Genomic DNA, 20,338 nt, shown 5'->3' with positions numbered 1-20,338 from the left:
TGGAATTGTGCCCTTCAATGAAAATAAAGATGCTAGAACCAAACACCTTATGAAACAACTATCCAAACATATCAAATACTTTACTAGTGTCTCCAAGTAAAAAAGTAATACTGAAATATTTCATAAACTGCTCCTGTTTTGTTTTTTGGTCAGTCTTGGGGCTTGAACGCTGGGCCTAGGTGTTATCCCTCAGCTCTTCAGTTCAAGGCTAGCACTCTACCATTTGAGCTACAGCACCACTTCTGGTTTTCTGGTGGTTAACTGGAGATAAGAGTCTCACGGACTTTTCTGCCCAGGCTGGCTTTGAACCACAATCCTCAGATCTCAGTCTCCTGAGTAGCCAGGATTACAGGCAAGAGCCACCGGCGCCCAGCTGCTCCTGTTTTCTAAGTCACTTCTCTTTTTAAACATATACTTTTTATTGTAAAGATACTGTACAAAAGGGTTACAGTTACATGAGTAAGGTAATGAGTACATTTCCTATCAAGCATTGTTACCCCCTCCTTTATTTTCCCCTACCATTCCTTTCTTCCCTGCCTTCCCTATTCCTTCCTATCCCTCCCCCCCCCAAGTTGTAAAGTTCATTTTCAACATAGTAAGTCACTTATTTCTTTTTTCTTTTTCTTTCTTTCTTTCTTTTTTTTTTTTAATCAGTCGTGGGGCTTGAACTCTGGGCCTGTGTGCTATCCCTGTGCTCTTCAGCTCAAGGTGAGCGCTCTACTGCTTGAGCTACAGCGCCACTTCCAGTTTTCTTTTTTTTTGGTCGGTCGTGGGGCTTGAACTCTGGGCTTGGGCGTTGTCCCTCAGCTCTTCAGCTCAAGGTGAGTGCTCTACCACTTGAGCTACAGGGGCGATCCTCAGATCTCAGCCTCCTGAGTAGCTAGGATTACAGGCGTGAGCCACCAGCAACCGGCTCACTTCCAGTTTTCTAGGGGTTTACTGGAGATAAGAGTCTCATGGATTTATAGGGCTGGGAAGGTGGCTCAGTGGTAGGGTGCTTGCCTTGCATGCATGATGCCCTGGGTTCGATTCTTCAGCACCACAGAAGCAGAAAAAAAAAAACAGAAGTGGTGCTGTGGCTCAAATGGTAGAGCACTAGCCTTGAGCTGAAGGGCTGAAGGACAGCACCCAGGCCCAGAGTTCAGGCCCCATGACTGATTTTAAAAAAAAACGTTTAGGGCTGGGAAGGTGGCTCAGTGGTAGAGCGCTTGCCTTGCATACATGAGGCCCTGCGTTTGATTCCTCAGCACCACATAAGCAAAAAGAAAAAAGCCGGAAGTGGCGCTGTGGCTCAAGTGGCACAGCGCTGGCCTTGAGCTGAAGAGCTGAGGGACAGTGTCCAGGCCCAGAGTTCAGGCCCCACAACTGGACCCCCCCAAAAAAAAAACAAGAGTCTCATGGATTTTCCTGCCCAGGACCGGCTTTGAACCGAGATCCTCAGATCTCAGCCTCCTCAGTATCTAGCATGAGCCACAGGCACCCAGCTTTCTTTTTCTTTTTTTTTTTTGCTGGTCATGGACCTGAGCTCTGGGCCTGAGCGCTGTCCCTCAGCTCTTCAACTCAACGCTAGCACTCTACCACTTTAGCCACAGCGCCACTTCCGTCTTTTTCTGCTTATGTGGTGCAGAGGCCTCATGTATGCAAAAAAAAAAAAAAAACACTAACACTGAGCCACCTTCCCTGCCCAAAGTCACTTATTTCTTTAGAGTGAGAAAAATACTACAATAAAAAGCTTTTCAAATATTATTAATTCACACATTACTCTAAAATCTAAGATATATTTTATAAAGTGGATGGGGTGACTCTGAATTTAGTCAACATGAGCAAGGCAGCAATGGAAAATCCAGAAAGTTAGATATTTTAAGTTATTTGGAATTTTATTCCTAAAGAACATAATGTAAATGTAAATGTAAACATAATGTAAATCTTTCCACTGGTTACTTTTGCAGATAGTTTGTTTCATTGGTGCCAATAACTCAGGCCTGTAATCCTAGCTACTGAGGAGACTGAGGATCAAGATTCAAAGCTAGCCCAAGCAGACATATTCAAAGAAATGGTTATCTCTAGTTAACCAACACAAAGCCAGAAGTGTAGGTATGGCTCAAGTGATACAGTGACAGCACTAGGCTTTGAGTTCCATGCCCAGTACAGACATAAAACAATACAAAACAATTATTTGTTTAAATTGGCTAAATAACTTGCCTTGTTACCCCCATATCAACTATTTCTCTTCTAATAGTGACATCCCATTGTTTTCTTATTATCTAGAATTAAATTTTGTCTTTGCCTTATCCCTCGGTCTCCAAATATGATGAGGTGTTTCTTCTAAACAGGTTCCAGAAACAAAGATATTTGAGCCCAACATCATGGCTCTGCCACTAGCAACAGAGTGAGCTCCTGAAATAACCATCCTTTCCTTGCCTCATTGCCTTATATGTAAAATTGGAATAGCCAGTCATATCTCAGTGGCTTGTTGTAAGAATGAAGTGAAATACTGTAACCAAAGCTTTTAGCATGCTGCTTGTTACATAAACACTCAACAAACTGTCCTCACTGCTGCTGGATTACATGAATTGTCTCCACCTCCTCAACCAGCCTACTTTCAGTGGAAGCATTTTGCACATCATTAGTGAATTTACCTTTACACAAATACAAATACATCCTGTTACTCTCCAACTTAAAGATCTCTCACAGATCTCTATTACCATATCAAAACTAACTTTCTAGCTAGGCACTGGTGGCTCATGCCTATAATCTTAGCTACTCAGAAGGCTGAGATCTGAGGTTCCCGGTTCAAAGCCTATGTAGGCAGAAAAGATTTCTCTCCAATAAACTTCAAAAAAAAGAAAAAAAAAAAAAAGCCAGATGTAGAACTGCGGCTTAAGTGGTATAGCACTAGTCTTAAGCAATGAAAGCTCAGAGACAGCACCCAGGGTCTGAGTTCAAGCCCCCAAACCAGTAACATTTCCCTTTCTCACCCCCTCAAATAAGACCTAGCTTTCTCTGCCTTTTATTATCCTCAGTGGACAACAGTTCTCCCAAGATTTATTTCCCCCTGCTCCTTGAGTATTACATTGCCTTTATCAAATTAATCTTTTCAATCTGTTCCCAAATCTCCCCCCCCCCGCTTGCTTTTGCTACCCTGAAAACATTTTCTTGCCTACTCAAATCACAACCACAATTATCCTTTAAGTCTGTGGTTCTCAACACTACCCACCCCTTAACAAGTACCTAGAAGAGTTTTCAAAAAAAATCTATAGAAGCTGAATTCAGTAATGTACACATGGAGGCAAAGGATCACAATGAGCTACATAGTGAGATCCTGTCTCATAAATACTTATATTGGTATATATTCATACAATCACTCAACTGTTCCTAGAGCAAGGTTTTTCAGGTGATTTTAGAGATTCTTCACTGAATCTCCTTCCCATGAAGTTGTTATTATCACTGCTGGCACTGTGGCTGGAACTAAGGGCCTCCTGCTCTCATCTGGCTTTTTCAGTGCTGGTGTTCTATCACTTGAGTCACATCTCCTGTTCTAGCTTCTTGCTGGTTAACTGGAGATCAGAGTTTCGAGGATTCCTCTTGATCCTCAGATCTCAGTTGCTCGACCACAAAATTACTAATAGACTCACTGGATAAATTCCTGTGTAATGAAGCCAGACATATGAAGCATACCTATAAATCTCAGATTTGTACTTCATTACATATCAAATTGCTCATCTCTATCTTTCAAGTCTTGTTTCTCCAACTTGATAAAGACCATATCTTCAAAAGCTGTGATGAACACAGCTTTTCATTGATTGTGGCTTCAAGTTAAGATTTCAGAGCCCTAAAATGCTAATTCCAGAAGCTAATTATGTATTTATTTATTTACAATCCTGGGGTTTGAACTCAGGGCTTTGGTGCTCGCTAGACAGGTGCTTTCTTGCGGAGTCACATCTCTAAGCTTTTGGCCCAGGCTTAGTTCTTAGCTGTAATCTACCTATGTAATGCTCTTGGTCATAGCTGGGATGATAGGCATGTACCACCATGCACAGCTTCTTCCACTGAGCTAAGTCTCAGGTATCTAGGAACTCAATCCTCCCAATGTTAGCATCCCAAGAAGCTAGAATTACAAATGTGAGCAACCAGTATCCAAATTCTCCCCCTTTAAAATACAGTGCTGGCTGGGTGCCAGTGGCTCATGCCTGTAATCCTAGCTATTCAAGAGGCTGAGATGTGAGGATTGCTGTTCAAAGCCAGCCCGTGCAGGAAAGTCCGTGAGACTCTTATCGCCAATTAACCTCCAGAAAACCAGAAGTGGCACTGTGGCTCAAGTGGTAGAGCGCCTGCCTTGAACTGAAAAGCTCAGGGACAGCACCCAGGTCCAGAGTTCAAGCCTCATGACTGACCAAAAAAATAATAAGTAAATAAAATAAAATACAGTTTTGCAATAAACTCATTTTGTTATGATGAATCGGTTAACCTTTTCCTTCCCCAATTGCAAAGAAAAATGCCAATGTATCAAAATGTTGTGATAAATAATAAAGTGATGAATATCATTGTAAATAGCTATACAAGTTTCTTCCTTTGAGAAAATGGCCTTTTCTAAATCCATTAAGGTCTGTTTTAAAACTGTTAAAGGGAATCAAAGCACACACATTTAAAGATGCTGAAAACTCTGAATAGGTCTATGATTTGTTTTCTCAACAGATGTGCATCCTTCAAGCCCTGAATTCACCAGATGCATATTAAATTAATCTGTACTTCTGGTTTTTACATAACACTCCACTCTAGTTTTATAAATATAACCCTACATAAAACCATAATTCTGCTGTTGCTTTATGACATTAAAAATTAACAGATTATCTCCAGTGGACAAAAAAATGCATCAGGATTCATTTTAATGTAGCCAAATGTATGCTCCCTAAATACAGGCCATAATAACTTCAGAATTATTTCGGAGTTGACTGATTACTACTAAAAATGCAAAATACAACCAATTTGCTGGTAAAAAAAAAGCTGTGTGTAGGGGCACTCCTATAATTCTAGCAGAAGAGAAATAAGGTCAGCCTAGTCTACAAAGTAAGACCCTGTCCCATAGGGATGGAAGGGGAAAAAAGAAAAAGAAAATTTTGCTACAAACTAAAATTCAAGCCTGGTGCTGGTGGCTCATGTCTATAATCCTAGCTACTCAGAAGGCTGAGATCTGAGGATCATGGTTCAAAGCCAGCCTGGGCAGGAAAGTCTGTGAGACTGTCATCTCCAATTAACCAACAGAAAGCCAGAAGTAAAGCTGGGCGCCAGTGGTTCATGCCTGTAATCCTAGCTATTCAGGAGGCTGAGATCTGAGGATCACGGTTCAAGGCCAGCCTGAGCAGGAAAGTTCGTGAAACTCGTATCTCCAATTCACCACCAGAAAACTGGAAGTGGCGTTGTAGCTCAAGCGGTAGAGCATTAGCCTTGAGCTGAAGAGCTGAGGGACAGCACCCCGGCCCAGAGTTCAAGCCCCATAACTGACAAAACAAAAAAAACAGAAGTGGCTCAAAGTGGTAGAACATGATACTTGAGCAAAAAAGCTCAGAGACAGTGCCCAGGCCTTCAAGCCCCAAGATCTACAATAAAGAAAAAGAAAAAAATCCAGCTGGGAGTATATATCAAGTAGTAGAGTAGCACCTGCATTGCAAGTGTAAGATTCTGAATTCACACTCAAGTACTGGCAAAATAAGGCACTTGCTGCACACTGGTGGCCCATGCCTGTAATCCTAACTACTCAGGAGGCTGAGATCTGAGAATCAGGGTTCAAAGCTAGGCTGTACTAAAAAGTGCTTGAATTTTACTTCCAATTAACCAGAGGGGGGAAAAAGGCTGAATTAGAGGTGTGGTTCAAAGGGTATAGCACCAGCCCTAAGTAAGAAACCCTGGTGAGAGCTCAAGGCTTTAAAGCTCTAGCACTAGTACACATCACACACACAAACACACATAGACATTTGTTCACATACACCTCGCACTTGAAATACATTAACTCACAAACTCACTCAATTCTCTTAATTTACTAGTTTAATTAAGATGAATTCAATTCTTGAAAATACTATGGTAGCTTTAACAGTTTACATATATTTCTTGAAAGATTTATTGTAAAATTATAATTTATTCATTAGTTGAATGAAAAATGTATCAGGCCAGGCACTGGGGGCTCATGCCTGTAATCCTAGCTACTCAGGAGGCTGAGATCTGAGGATCACAGTTCAAAACCAGCCCGGGCAGGAAAGTCTGTGAGACTCTTATTTTCAATTAACCACCAGACACCGGAAGTGGCTCTGTAGCTCAGGTGGTAGAGCACTCACCCCCAGCTGAAGAGCTGAGGGATAGTGCCCAGGCCAGAGTTCAAGCTCCATGACTAACAAAAAGAAAAGGAGAAGGAGGAAGAGGAGGAGGAGGAGGAGGAAAGAAGAAAAGAAAAATATCAGATATAGGATTGCATTGGGAATTAGGAACCTAGATTCCAGTCTGACTTATTAACTAGCTATACAATCTTAAAGCAAGTCACTTAGCTGTCCTGCATTTGAGTAGTTATAGCTATAAAATGAAAGGGTCTAATCAGACCATCTCCATTTCTTGCTCTTCGCTTTGTGATTTCATCATGTATAAAATTTAAGATACACAGCATTAACAAGATGGATACCACTGAAAGCAAAGTGAGCTGTATATTGATTGTTTTGGAAAGTACCTCTTTAAAGAATCTAAGTGCTTTCACATTCAAGTAGTTCTTTCAGCATGTTACTATTTAACTAAGTGAAAAAGCAAACAGAACTCGCCCAATGACATAAACCATTCTTGCATCATATTCTAAATGGCCTGAATATTTAGATGCTATGATGCCAATTAAAGTCAAGATATGGGCGAGGAAGGTGGCTTAGTGGTAGAATGCTTGCCTTGCATGCATGAAGCCCTGGGTTCAATTCCTCAGCATCACATAAGCAAAGAAAGCCAGAAGTAGTAAAACGCTCGCCTTGAGCTGAAGAGCTGAGGGGCAGCACCCAGGCCCAGAGTTCAAGCCCCACAATCAACAAAAAATAAAATAAAATAATGAAGTCAAGATATTTTGGAAAAAGAAAGATGTCTTAGAAGGGCAGGACAGTTAGTTGCATACACAATTACAAGTGGATTCTAGCTAACAATGTGATTCTAGCTATCAGCATGTGAGAGGAAAAGGATAGCATTTGATTACTTTTAGAATTCAGACTCTGCCTTAGTTAGATTTGGAAATAACCAGACAACTAGGGCAGTATGCTGATATCTCTCTTCCTACTCAATCTTCAGCAGCTCAATCTTCTGGACAATTTTCAAGTATAACAGGAAGAAGCAAACACTGTAGAAGGCAACCAAGAGATCTGTATAGTTGAAACTCTGCACAACAATAAAACCAAATGGCAAAAGCTCTTCAGTTATTCAAAAATTCTGAATTTAGATCTCCTATCAAATCCCTTTACCAGCTAGAAGCTGGTTGCTCACACCTTTAATCCTAACTACTCAGGAAGCTGAGATCTAAGGATCATGGTTTGAAGCCAGTCCCCATAAGACACTTATCTCCAATTAACCACTCAAAAGCTAGATATGGAGCAGTGGCTCATAGCAGTAAAGCACTAACATTGAGCAAAAGAGCTCAAGGACAGAGACTAGGCCCTGAGTTCAAGCCCTACAACCAAAAATTAAAAAATAAATCCTTTATCACTTATAAATACCTAAGTATCACATTTGGCTCATAATTCCTAAAGCTCTAATACATATCAAGCAAAGAATTAAGAATTTATCAATTAACACCCAATAACCTAATATCATTTTTTTTGTAAAAAAAGAAAAAAAAATTCATTTAGTGGTAGACTGCTTGTCTAGCCTTCATGAAGCTCTCTCAGTACCACATAAACATAAAAAGCTGCAAGTGGAGCTGTGGCTCAAGTGGTAGAACAATTGCCTCAAGGATAAGGCTCAAGGACAGTGCCCAGGCCCTAAGTTCAAGCCCCAGGAACAGGAAAATAAAAAATAAAAAAAATCCCATATTCTGAACAAAGCGTGTAATTACATCCAAGAATGTTAGGAGGTAAAAAACTCATGTTGGTGCTAGGAAGGTGGCTCAGTGGTAGAGTTCTTGCCTTGCATGCATGAGGCCCTGAGTTTGATTCCTCAGCACCACATAAACAGAAAAAGCCAGAAGTGACACTGTGGCTCAAGTGGTAGAGCGTTAGCCTTGAGCTGAAGAGCCAAGGGACAACACCCAGGCACCCAGATGCAAAGTAGCCCCCTGACCAGCAAAAAAAAAAAAAAGCATTCTAGCTCGTTGTCAGGGGCTCACAACAACTAGCTGCAATCCTGTCTGGTCATGAAGCTGAGACCAGAGGATTGAGGTTCAAAGCCAGCCCAGGAAGAAAAGTCCATGATACTCCATCTCTAGTTGAACAGTTTTAAAAAAAAGAAAAAGAAAAGAAAAAAATCTCACGTAAAAACCATTCCCAGGGCTGGGAAGGTGGCTCAGTGGTAGAGCGCTTGCCTTGCATGCTCGAGGCCCTGGGTTCGATTCCTCAGCATCACATAAGCAAAAAGAAAAAAGCCGGAAAGTGGTGCTGTGGCTCAAGTGGTAGAGCGCTAGCCTTGAGCTGAAGAGCTGAGGGACAGTGCCCAGGCCCAGAGTTCAGGCCCCAAGACCAGACCCCAAAAAAAAAAAAAATTAATGAAACAATTGATGGGGGATGGGGATATTAGTTCAGTGATAGAGCAAGAATTTATATGTCCTAGGCCCTGGAATCAATCCCCAGTATCTCCAAAATACGAAACTAAAAGTTGGATCATCCATAAGCCAAAATTAACTCAAAATTGATCATAAACCTAAAAAATGAAACACAAAATGATATTTTAATCTCAAAAATAACAGAAGAGGGCTAGGAATGTGGCTTAGTGGTAGGGTTCTTGCCTAGCATACATGAAGCCCTGGGTTCAATTCCTCAGTACCACATAAGCAGAAAGGGGTGAAAATGGAACTGTGGATCAAGTGGTAGAGCACTGGCCTTGAGCACAAAGAGGCTCAGGCCCTGAGATCAAGCCCCAGGAGTGGCCAATAAAATAAAATAAATAACAGAAGAAAATCTGAAACTGGCAATGAGTTTTTAGATCCAATACCAAAAGTGCTATCCATGAAAGCAAAAAAGAAATATAAAATAAACTAGCTAAGCCAGGCATAGTGGCTAACATCTATAATCTAGCTACCCTGGAGGTGTAAATAGAACTGCAATCTGAGGGTGGTTGGAACAAAAACACAATACCCTATCTCATAAAAAACACTAAAAGCAGTTGGGTGCCAGTGGCTTGTGCTCCTAATCACAGGAGACTGGCCTAGATAGCAAAGATGGAAGCCAGCATGGATGGAAATGTCTTCAAGACTCCACCTCCGATTAACCAGAAAAATGCCAAACTGGAGGCATGGCTGAGGTGGTAGAGCACCAGCTGTGAGCAAGGAAGCCGAGCAAGAGCATGAGACTTTGGGTTCAATTCCTAGTAATAGCACTAATAAATAAATACATGCATACATACAAATACATGATAAGGAGGGCATGGCTGAAATGGCACAACACTTTTCTAGCAGTATGAGACCCTTGAATTAAAGCTTTAGTACAGGGAAGAAAAAAAAAACTGTACTATAAAAAGACTATTAAGAGAAAAGAGAGCTAAGACATAAGCCACAGACTAGAAGAAAATATTGGAAAAAAAATAGGGTGATTAAGGATTTGAATCCAAAAAAAAGATGTAACAGAATAAACTCAATACAAAGAAAACAACCCCTAAGTGTGGTGATGCTTACCTGTAATCCTAATCAAGGGGCTCAGGAAGAATTGTGAGTCACAGGCCATTTTGGCTACATAGCGAGGCCTTGTGAAAATAGGCTAAAGATCTGAATAAGGCTGGGCACCGGCTCACACCTGTAATCCTAGCTACTCAGGAGGCTGAGATCTGAGGATCGTGGTTCAAAGCCAGCCCAGACAGAAAAGTCTGAGAGACTTTTATCTCCAATAAACCACTTAGAAAACTGGAAATGGCACTGTGGCTCAAGTGGTAGAGTGCTCACCTCGAGCTGAAGAGCTGAGGGACAGCGCCCAGGCCCAGAGTTCAAGCTCCATGACCGACCAAAAAAAAAGGTGGGCGGGGGAGGCTGGGAAGGTGGCTCAGTGGTAGAGTGCTTGCCTGCATGCATGAGGCCCTGGGTTCAATTCCTCAGCACCACATAAGCAGAAAAAGCCAGAAGTGCTGTGGCTCAAAAGGTAGAGCACTAGCCTTGAGCTGAAGAGCTGAGGGATAGCGCCAAGCCCCAGAGGTCATGCCCCATGACGGACCAAAAAAAAAAAAAGATCTGAATAAGCACCTTACCAAAGAAGACATATAAATAGCAAATCAGCATATGCAGAGATGATGCCCAACATAATACACCATCATTAGGCAACTGCAAATTAAAGCAGTGAGATACCACTACATAATCTATTAGATAATAGTCAAAATGCAAAAATGATAATACCAAATGCTGGTGTGGATCTAGAACAAAAGGAACTATCATTCATTGCTGGTGAGAATGCAAAATAGCAGAGCCATTTTAAAAGACAGTTTAGTAGTTTTCTACAAAATTAAAGCCTTACCATATGATACAGCAATCACACTCATAGGTAATTATTCAAAGGAATTAAAAACAATGAGGCCGGGCGCTGGTGTAATCCTAGCTACTCAGGAGAGGCTGAGATCTGAGGATCTCGCGGTTCAAAGCCAGCCCGGGCAGGAGAGACCGTGAGACTCCTATCTCCAATAAACCACCAGAAAACCGGAAGTGGCGCTGTAGCTCAAGTGGTAGAGCGCTCGCCTTGAGCTGAAGAGCTGAGGGACAGCGCCCAGGCCCAGAGTTCAAGTCCCACGACCAAAAAAAAAACAATGCTCACACTAAAACCTGCACATACATGTTTATAACAATTTTTATAATTATTAAAAACTGGAAGTAACTAAGATGTCCTTAAGAATATGAAGTGATAAACTCGTATATCCATACAATAGGAAATTATTTACTAAAAAAGAAATACACTATCAAGCCCATATAAAAGAACCTTACATGCATATTGCTACATGAAACAAATCTGTCTTTAAAAGGTATACATGGGGGAAAAAATGGTATATATGATACCAACCACACTGCATTTTAACAAAGACAAAAAAGATCAGTGGTTGCCATGATTGAAGGGAAGTTAAGAGATGGACAGGTAAAGTCCATGGGATTTTTAGAGTGGTAACACTATTCTGTAAGACATTGTAAATGGCAGATACAGGTTACTATGCATTTGTCAAAACCCACTAAACCATACACTATTTAACAATTTATGTATTATAGTTATAATGCACCAATTTTGGTTCATTAATTGTAACATGTACAACAATAATGTAAGATGCTAATAGGTTTAACTATTAGGACAAGGAGAGCCTATAGAACTCTGTGTACTATTTGCTTAACTATTCTGTAAAGCTAAAATTATTCTAAATAAAATCTTAAAGTGAATGCACACCAGGCACAAGGCCCTGCTGAGCCAAAAATCAAAGAGCAGAAAAAAAAATTTTTCATAGGGCATATACAACTTCAAAGAATAGATACTGCCAGAGTAGAGGACAGACATTATAGTACAGTGAAAACAAAATTTTAATCCCCTTGACACTTTCCTTTGCTCATTTGCATGTACATCAGGGAGTGACCTTTAGAAAGTGGACAAGAAGCTAATTGATTATGGTATAGCCTAAAATTTTTGAAATGAACTCTGGTAATTATCACAGACAATAAACAACAAAAATAGAGGGAAAGATCACATCATCTATTACTGCCAACAGACTATATTTTGAAACTTATCAATGTATACTACTTTCATTCAAAGGCTTCAGGCCTTTTTCTAGGATAAGAAGTTATAATGTGTAAGCAACACAAGTCACTATTGATCTAATGCTACTGCTTCCTGGAAATTTTATGTGCCATTTTAACAGAGACATGAAACTGTAAAACTCTGACTTACCCACACACTCAGAGAGGAATAGCACCAAATCCTCTTTGGTGACAAAAGCAATGACTATTTGTCCACCTAGCTTCTCTTGGCTATACCTCCATTGTGACAGATGATTAACCATCCTTGGCAACTCGCCCTCACCAAAACCAAACTGCCTACTTGAAGCTTCTGGGTGAAAGACACAGACTATAGAGATATAGGGACAGTCCATCTATCTTCCTACCTTGTCAGAACATTCCTGCTGCAGACAAAGTGTGACTCTCTTCTATCCAGATGGCTGTCTCTTCAGGCACATTAGAGCTAGTTAGTACAGTTTCTCAAACACCATTGAGTCTTTCTGATCCATGATAAATGACAACTAATATCACCTCAGCAAGTTATGGTCTTTTCCTGTTCAGTAAACCCAACAGAATATCCTCCCTTTCTTTTTTTTTTTTTGTTTTTTTGGGGTTTTTTGGTCGGTTGTGGCACTTGAACTCTGGGCTGGCTTGCTCTGGTAGCTTTGAACCATGATCCTCAGATCTCAGCCTCCCAAGTAGCTAGGATTACAGGCATGAGCCAACGGCACCCGGCCTATTCTCCCATTTCTTCATTTTCTTTATTAGGTAAGAGATTGGTACCTGAACTTGGTACCTGCTTCTTTCACTCATTGGCTAGTGCTCTACCAACTGAATCACGCCTCCAACCATGTCTTTCCATTTCTTAGGACCCAAATTTCTCTAGCATCCACCTCCCCCTCCCCAAAAAAAAGATCCTAAGTGAAAAGTGAAAGTGCTAAGTATATGCACATATTTAGGTGAAAACAAAACACAATTCCAGGTAATGAAAAACCTAATATGGAAAGAATGGATGCAAGTAGAATTTTCACTAAGAAATGTCTTTTGTAAAAATTTATTAAATATTACTATGCCCACTTTTATTTTTATTTTTTTTTGCCAGTCCTGATGCTTGAAATCAGGGCCTGGGCACTAACTCTGACTGAGATCCTTTTGCTCAAGGCTAGCACTCTACCACTTGAGCCAGAGCACCACTTCCAGCTTTTTCTGTTTATGTGGTACCAGAGGATCGAACCCAGGGCTTCATGCATGCAAGGTAAGCACTCTGCCACAAAGCCACATTCCCAGCCCACTATGCCAGCAAATGGACTATGGTTTAAGCACTGACAAGCCAGGCACTAGTAGCTTATACCTGTAATCCTAGTTACTCGGGAGGCTGAGATATTAGGATTGAGGTTCAAATTCAAAGCCAGTATGGCAAGAAAGTCCATGAGACTTTTATCTCCAATTAACCACCAGGAAAATAGCTGAAGTGGAGGGATGGCTCAAGTGGTATAGTGCCAGCCTTGAGCAAAAATGCTAAGGAACAACATCGAAGCTGTGTTCAAGCTCTAGTATGAGCATAAAAGAAAAAAAAAAGTGTTGGGAATGTGGCTTAATGGTAGAGTGCTTGCCTAGCATGCATGAAGCCCTGGGTTCCATTCCTTAGGACCACATAAACAGAAAAAGTAGGAAGTGGCCCTGTGTCTCAAGAGGTAGAGTGCTAGCCTTGAGCAAAAACGAAGCTTAGAGACAGTGCCTAGGCCCTGAGTTCAAGCCCCAGGACTGGTTTAAAAAAAAAAAAAAGCACTGACAAAAACAGCTTATTAAGCCAGGCACCAGTGGCTCAAGCCTGTAACCTAGCTATTCAGGAGGCTGAGATCTGAAGTTTGTGGTTGCAAGCCAGCCCTAGCAGGAAAGTCTGAGACTCTAATCTCCAATTAATCATGTGGGGGAGGGGAGAAAGGAGGTGCAGCTGTGGCTCAAAAAGAGCATTAGCCTTAAGCAAAAGTTCAGAGATAGTGCCCAAGCCCTAAGAACTAACACTAAAAAAAAAAAGTATATTAAGTGAATGATGACAAAGATCCAAATAGTAAAACTGGATGCAGGTGGCTTACACCTGTAATCCTAGCTACTCAGTAGGGTCAGATCTAGAAAACTAGGCTTCAAAGCTACCCCAAGCAAAATAGTCCTCAAGCCTTTATCTCCAAAATTAACCAGAAAAAAAGCTGGGCTGAAAGTAGAGTGCTAGTAAAGCAAGTTAAGTTCAAACCCCAGTAGGGACCAAAAAAACAAAACAAAAACACGAAGGAAGTCATTTAAGGTTCAGAGTTTGAATTAGTTTTACAATTATCTTTAACCAATGCCTAGCATCATCTTGTATAATGCAATACTAAAATACAAGTTTTTTCGTTATAAATTCACTGATAGAGCTGACATTATATAATCTCAACTTACTGGAGGTTTTTATCTTTTGTATATATATTTTATTATAAAGATACTGTACAGAGGGGTTACAGTTACAGGAGCATTGTTACCTCCTCTTTTGTTTTTCCCCTACCATCCTTTCCTCCCCACCTCCCCAACTCCCCCCGCCCCTGGAGGTTTTTATTTTTTTTTTAATAGTTTGATGAGTTGAAAGCTACAAAACACACAGGAAAGGTTGAGAAAGAAGGAATCTGAAACAGATGGCATATATTTTTCCCCCCAGATCCATCTTGAACACAATGCCAATAATGTCCAAATCCAACTTAGGTTTCTAAAACTTTCTAAATCTGTAAAACTTAAAATGATTAATTCTGAAGTAAATTCACCCATTTCCACTCCAACTCCCATCTTTCAAGTTTTGATGTTAGGCCCAAATGGATAGGGACAAGTTAAATGTTAAAAAGAGAACTCTCATTCTACAAATTGAAAAGTTCTGTCAGGAAAATCTACTTCTTTAGAACTACCAAAGCTATTACTATTAAAACTGGTACTAGAAAAATCTAATTATAATGTCATCTATTTTCCCTCAATATAAAGATTATTGAACCTCATTAGAAACTCAATCATTATCTCCACAAAATAAATATCCTTAAAATGGAAACAAGCTCCGAAAAATATACTCATTTGTTTGAGCATAAGGAAAACACTGCCTGAACATTTTTTTTCTTCACATTTCCACAGTAATTCTCTTTCATTCCTGATCTGGCAGCACCAAAAACAAACAAACAACTGCATGCTGCTCATTATATATATTATAATATATATATACATATATATACTGTATATACTATATATGGGCATGAGAATATATGTAAATATGTGTATATATGTCCTCCCAGTCTCATATAAAATTTTTTGAGATCATCAAAGAGACAGACATTGAAGGAAGGTTTAGTCATTTTTAGATTTCCTGACAAGCAAATTCCACAACAAACAACTGCAAGATCCTTGGAATGGTTACATACTCTGAGTGAAAGAGGTCATCGGGAAAAGCATCTCCTACAACAGTCTCTGTCCATTATATATGATTTACACAGAACTGTAGCTCTAATCACATAAAAATAAATTGATATTTAGCCAGGTACTGGTGGCTCCTGCATATAATCCTAGCTACTTAGGAGGTTGAGATCTGAGGACTGAGGGATAGTGCCAAGGCCCAGAATTAAAGCCCCACGACCAACCTACAAAAATAAATAAAGCCGGGTGCCAGTGGCTCAAGCTTGTAATCCTAACTACTCAGGAGGCTGAGATCTGAGGACTGCAGTTCAAAGCCAGTCTGTGCCTGAAAGTCCGTGAGACTTTTATCTGTAATAAACCACCAGAAAACTGGAAGTGGCACTATGGCTCAAGTGGTAGAGCACTAGCCTTGAGCTGAAGAGCTGAGGGACAGTGCCCAGGCCCAGAGTTTAAGCCCCACGACCACAAAAAAAAAAAAAAAGATTCAAAAGATTCTGAAAAATAATGAGCCAAGAAAACAAAGCATAAAGCATACATACATATTTAAAACTGCACCCCTTAGATGGCATTTATAGAGTTGAATGGCCTTACCAAAAATATACAACTTTAACTGTTTAAGTGATATGAGGAAAAAACACATGCTATGAAAATTCACTCAAATTTGCCTAAAACTTACCTCTCTGAAAAGTTACACTGAACTGAAAACTTTATATGAATATTTTATATACACGCACGTGCATGTGAGCTCACACATAAACACCAAACTATTAAAGCAAATTAAACTATTAAAGCATTTTTTTAAGTTTTAGCAAGGATTTATTTTAGTGTAACAGGGTTAAAGTAGGAGAAATGGATACATTTCTGCTCCCTAACAGCAAATAGAGGAGCTTAAAGACTGTCCTTTATGTTCTTTTTTTTTTTTTTTGCCAGTCCTGGGGCTTGAACTCAGGGCCTGGGCACTGAGCTTCTTTTGCTCAAGGCTAGCACTCTACCACTTGGGCCACAGAACCATTTCTTGCTTTTTCCCTGTATGTGGTACTGAGGAATCGAACCCAGGGCTTCATGCATGCTAGCTGAGCACTCTTCCACTAAGCCACATTCCCTGCCCCCTTTATGTTCTTATGAAAAACAGTAAATTTAATTTTTTAAATTACTAATTATAAGTTAAATTTAAACACACACACACACACACACAGTTAGCTGAAGGTTGAGCACAGTAATCCCTGGTACTTGGGAGACAGAGACACAAAGATCAAGGTTGCAAGCCAGCCCAGGAAAAAATTATGGAAGGGTTGAGAAGTTGGCTCAGTGATAGAGTGCTTGCTTAACATACATGAGCCCTAGGTTCGATTCCTCAGCACCACATTAACAGAAAAGGCTGGAAGTGGCACTGTGGCTCAAGTGGTAGAGCACTAGCCTTGAGCTGGAGAGCTAAGGGACAGCACCCAGGCCCAGAGTTCAAGCACCACAATCAACAAAAAAAAAAATAAATATATATGGAAACCCTATCTCAAAAACAAACCAAGTCTGTGGCTCATGCCTGTGATCCCAACTACTTGAGAGTCAAAGGCTGGAGTATCACCATCTAGGGCAGGACAACAGTAAACTAAGAATAAACACAGGAGCTGGGAAAGTGGCTCAGTGGTAGAGTGCTTGCCTTGCATGCATGAGGCCCTGGGTTTGATTCCTCAGCACCACATAAGTAAAAAAAGCTGGAAGTGGCGCTGTGGCTCAAAGTGGTAGAGCACTAGCCTTGAGCTGAAGAGCTGAGGCACAGTGCCCAGGCTCAGAGTTCAGGCCCCACGACAGGAAGAAAAAAAAAAGAATAAACAGACTAGGGGTGTGGCTCAAGAAGTAGGCACCAGGACATGATTTCAATGGCCACAAGTTCCCCAGTACCTAGGATAAAAAAAATTGAAAACCTGACATACATTTGGTTACATATAACTATTATTTTAAATGAAGCAAATATATAGATTTCATCTTTCTTGTTCTTATACCTATATTCTAATGATGAATAACTTAAAGGCAGAAATTTATTCCATTTTCACTTGTTTTACAGATTATATATGACATAAGTTTTGCTACTTTAGCCTAAATCTGATTAAGGTGCGTCATATTACTGGTAATCTTAAAATTACCAATATTTTCTATTTTATACACCAATTTTAATTCTATTTAGAGACATGTGATTGTTAAGATTTACATACATTACTTTTAAAATGTTTTTCCTACCAATCCATACTGTATACACCAAAATGGTGTATCTGAGACAAACCTATTAAAATGTCTTGGTCACTTAGTTTTTTAAAATATATCCTACTTTACTGAGTTTTAATAATTCAGTTATTGATAAGTGAATTTCATGCTGCTTATAATCAGTTTCTAGGTGCCAGAGTTGTAGGTCAAGAACTGAACAGGTGTGTAACATTTCAGAGGCCCTGGATATGGGCCCAGAACCACAAAAGAAATTCAAATAAAATTTGTAAAAGGCATTCAAAGCCACATTGTATATACAAAAGCTTTGAATTATTATCATCCTGTTTCCTTCCTGTCTCAAACTTCATTCCACTAAATTGGACTACCCTTACTCTGCATTCACCTTCCAATTCCAAGGTGCTTCTGTTTAAAATGGGCTGTTATTCAAATACATTATCCCACTTCCAACACTGGCAGGAATTTAACTCTTTCTAGTCATGAAACTGAACTGGAGTATGATTTGCCCAAGGTCAATAACTAGCTCAGTGGCCCAATCTGGGCTCAATCCTAGATTCATCTACTTCAAAGCCAATACTTCCACTTGACTACAATTATCTCCTTAAAAGATTAAGAGGCAGCTCAACAGCAGAGAATCTTGTCTCTCCAAATGTCCAAGTATCTATTCTAAGACATGTCGCACAACAGTAGCTTCAATTCAGTCACTGACTGGAACATAAATGAAGGAACTTTCTGCTCAATTTAAACGAGGTCAGGTTTACTGACAGGTTAAGAAAGAGTTCAGAAAGGGCTTGTTTCAACATGTCCCCTGTAGACCTCTTCCCCCCCCCCAGTTTTGTTTTGTCTTTTTTTTGGGGGGAGGGGAGGGGTAAGTACGAACATCCTTTTTACAAGACTACATTTCACTATGTCCAGGTGCTTTTTTCAGTACGGCACTTTTCTAAGAAATCTCCCGTCAGATCGTGATGGGGTTGGGAGACCTGGCTGAATATGAATATTCCGATACTTTCCAACCATCTGAAGTATCCTTTTTAGTAGGTCTAGGGAAGAAAGAAACCCAGTTCCGCTGCTCACTTTTTACGCTGTGATGTCTGCCCACGGCGGGGGGGAGGGAGGGAGGGAGACTGCTCGTTAAAAGACCGCGGGGCTAGGGAGCAGGAAAGGAAGAAGGAGGGGGGGGGGAAGCGCACGGAAGTTGGGTGGAGGGAGGTCTCATTTACCCACTCTCCTAACCTAAGCTCTGCCAAGGGCGGCTCCGCGGGTGCCCAGCCGACATTCCCTCGAAGGCCAGGTTCTGTCCCAGCTTGGGTGGGTAGGGAAAGCTTTGATCAATGGGAAGCCTGCAATTGCTCCGGCCACCTACCTTTCCCCCTCTACACACACCCCCCACTCCGAGTTCGTGCCCTCCTTCTGGCCCTGAACGATGCCCCCCCCTGTTTTCAGAAAAGCCCACCCCCCGCCACACACACACACACACCCCCACCTCCGTCCTCGCTCCTCTCTCCCCAGGTAGAAAACTCCCGATCCGCACTTGGCCCAAGTCTTCTGCCTCTGTCCCCCCTCAGCCTCGTCTCTAACCGGCCACCCGAAACTCTCCGACCCCCCCCAGTAGCCCCCGGCCTCTCCATTCCCACCCCCCAACCCCCGCCGCCGCAGACACACGCGCCGGCCTGCGCCCCACCCGGGGTCCCGGCGTCCCCCACACCCCGAACCCGAGCCTTCACACGCACAACCCATTTCTCTCACACTCCGACCCTCACGCACCCTTGTCGAAGACAGAGCAAAGTACCTGGACCGGCCGTGCTCCCGGGGCTCCAGCGGGGCGGGCGCGGTGGGCTCCCGGGGTGCCCCGAGCTTCTCTGCCCACCCGTAGTGGTGTCTTCTGGTTCCTCAGAGCTGGAGGGAGGAGAGGAGGAGGCGGAGGGGAAGGGAGGGAGGGGGAAGGCGAGGAGCCTAGGGGAGGGGGGGGCGGCCGGAGCCCAGCCGGAACTACTAGCGTTGGCCCCGCCCACTGCTCAGAGCCCGCAGAGCACTCAGGCGCTCCTGATAGGACAAACCGAAAGCAGGACGTCCCCGCCCCCCCCCCGCCGGAGAAATTGACGTTATCGCTTCCGGGTTATCCTCGCCGGAGCCCCTCCTTAGCAACAGCGTGGGGTTGCTAAGCGGAAGTGCCTTCCCACTCCTGGGTTTCTACTGGGACTATCCCAAGGCCGGTGGGGAGTTGTCCGCGCTCTCCTTCCGCAGCACTTTCTTCTTTACCTTCTGTTCGCGGTCTGAACTCGACTGAGCGCTTCGCTGATGGGGACGTGGAGGTATTCTTCACCTTCCCCCCACCACCCCACCAATCAATTACGCACACCTGCTCCCTCCCACGGCGTCTTAGGCCGCCCCAGTGGCTCCCCCCGAGGCGCTCCTGGTTCTTCGCGATACTTTCTGACGTTTTAGGAAGCATCTCCCTCTGGTGGATTTTCCATTGTGTTTCAACAAGATTGTGTGTGTGTGTGTGTGTGTGTGTGTGTGTGTGTGGTCCTAGGGCTTGAATTGAGGGCCTTGGCATTGTCCTTGAGATTTTTCTTTCTCTCAAGACTGGAGCTCTACCACTTTAGCCACAGCTCCACTTCTGGCTTTTTTGGTGGTTAATTGGAATAAATCGCCTGGGCTTTTCCTCCCAGGCTGGCTTGGAACCATAATCCTCATTTTCTCAGCCTTCTGGGTAGCTATAATTACAGACATGAGCCACCAGTGACCGGCTTCAAACAGAACTTAAAAGAAGACAACAAAATGTCTTCACTATTTCATGCAATT

General features: G+C 41.9%; 1 protein-coding gene across 2 annotated transcripts in view; it reads right to left on the bottom strand.

The window, feature by feature from the left end:
* Positions 1-19,405, bottom strand: part of Csnk1g1 (casein kinase 1, gamma 1) — a 163,771-nt gene extending 144,366 nt beyond the window's left edge. For both annotated transcript variants that reach the window (XM_013010224.1, XM_013010223.1), the window contains exon 1: positions 19,323-19,405. The gene's annotated coding sequence lies outside the window, so the exon portion shown is untranslated. The remainder of the gene's footprint in view (positions 1-19,322) is intronic.
* Between the last annotated feature and the right edge of the window lie 933 nt (positions 19,406-20,338).

This window comes from Dipodomys ordii, unplaced genomic scaffold (assembly GCF_000151885.1).
Source record: "Dipodomys ordii isolate 6190 unplaced genomic scaffold, Dord_2.0 Scaffold11, whole genome shotgun sequence".
NCBI lineage: Eukaryota > Metazoa > Chordata > Mammalia > Rodentia > Heteromyidae > Dipodomys > Dipodomys ordii.
This window is presented reverse-complemented; position numbering and strand designations above follow the sequence as displayed.